General features: G+C 33.3%; 1 non-coding gene across 1 annotated transcript; it reads left to right on the top strand.

Annotated features, from left to right (window-relative positions):
- The first annotated feature begins 707 nt into the window (after positions 1-707).
- Positions 708-848, top strand: LOC119468600. The gene has a single exon (XR_005197304.1). It is a non-coding gene; the product is annotated as a U4 spliceosomal RNA (small nuclear RNA).
- Positions 849-1,658: the final 810 nt, after the last annotated feature.

Here is a 1,658-nt window from a genome sequence, read left to right as displayed (position 1 = left end):
CGGAATTTTGCTCTGTTGCCAGGCTGGAATGTAGTGGCTCAGTCTTGGCTCAATGCCACCTCCGCCTCCCAGGTATAAGTGTTTCTCCTGCCTCAGCCTCCCAAGTAGCTGGGAACACAGGCATGTGCCACCATGCCCAGCTAATTTTTGTATTTTTAGTAGACACAGGGTTTCACCATGTTGGCCAAGCTGGTCTCGAACTCCTGACCTCAGGGATCTGCCCACGTTGGCTTCCCAGAGTGCTAGGATTACAGGCATGAGCCCCTGCACCTGGCGAAAATAACAGCTTTTTAAATCATCCTAAGTGTCATACAGTTTAACTGAATTTCTCATTGTCAATTAATTCATTAAATATTGGTTTCACTTTGGTAAACATTGTTTAAGAATCTTAAATATAGGTTTTCAATTGTCATAGCACTAAAATGAACTTGAACTTCAATTTGAGTGAGTATAGTACCACAGTAGAGAAAGGCTTATCGTGAAAACATTTGCAGGTATGGCATCTCTCTAATGAAGTGAAATCCAATGAGATTGAGAAGAGGTATGTTTGATTTTTGAGGAAGTGCCTGTGAAAATATTTGGGCCAAAATATGTATACGTTTCAAAATAATAAAAGAAAAACAAAAACACCAATTGAAAATATCCTTGATCAAAAAAAAATTGTTCTGAGTTCATCAGTTATCTCATAACTGTAGATGTATTTTCTCAGCTTTGCGCAGTGGCAGTATCATAGCCAATGAGGTTTATCCGAGGTGTGATTATTGCTAATTGAAAACTTTTCCCAATACCCCACCATGGCAACTTGAAATGTAGTCGGCATTGGCAATTTTTGACACTCTCTACAGAGACTCAGTTATACAAAAATAAATAAATAAAAATAAATTAAAAAGAAGTATTTTCTCAGGTATACATATTATGATCTATAGGTAAGTCAATTGTCAGTGTTAAAAACATTGAATTTACCAATCTTATGTTGCTACTTTGAAGAAGATTGAAAGACACTTCATAACTAAAAATCAAATAAGATCATATAAAATATATCTTCTTCCAGGAAAACACCATTGTCATGATATTAAAAAAAAGACCATGCTAAGAAGCTGACTGAAGTGTATGACTATATACCAACAACTACTTTTATGTTCATGAAAGTTTTAATATTTAGATCATATAGAATATTTTCTTTATTTTACTTATTGCTTTTAATTTCATTTTGATATAATTTTTGAATGGAAAAACTGTATAGATCCACCAATAACATGAAACCAACTAGTTGGACAATATAGAAATATTTGTATTTACATAATTTTAATGTTACTGTGTTCATTCAATTTTGAAAGTTTCCAAATTTGTATGATAAACTAATTATGCAAGTCTCATTAAGTAAAAGGTTGATGGGAAACATAAATGGATGCATCAGGTTGTCACCACCAGAAGTTGCATTAAAATTTACTTCAAAAACCAAACATGGATTATTGATTACCTGTGCCACTGCCCTACATGAATAAATAAATAAATATTCAATTAAACTCCAGTTTCACAAAATGAAACACCCAATGAATTTTCACCAATCAAGTGATAAGGTATATGGGTAAAATTCTCCTGAGACTAGGTCTCTCTACAATTTACTTTCAAATTTAACTTTATTCCTAATAGAAAGT

This window comes from Cebus imitator, unplaced genomic scaffold (assembly GCF_001604975.1).
Source record: "Cebus imitator isolate Cc_AM_T3 unplaced genomic scaffold, Cebus_imitator-1.0 Scaffold454, whole genome shotgun sequence".
NCBI lineage: Eukaryota > Metazoa > Chordata > Mammalia > Primates > Cebidae > Cebus > Cebus imitator.
This window is presented reverse-complemented; position numbering and strand designations above follow the sequence as displayed.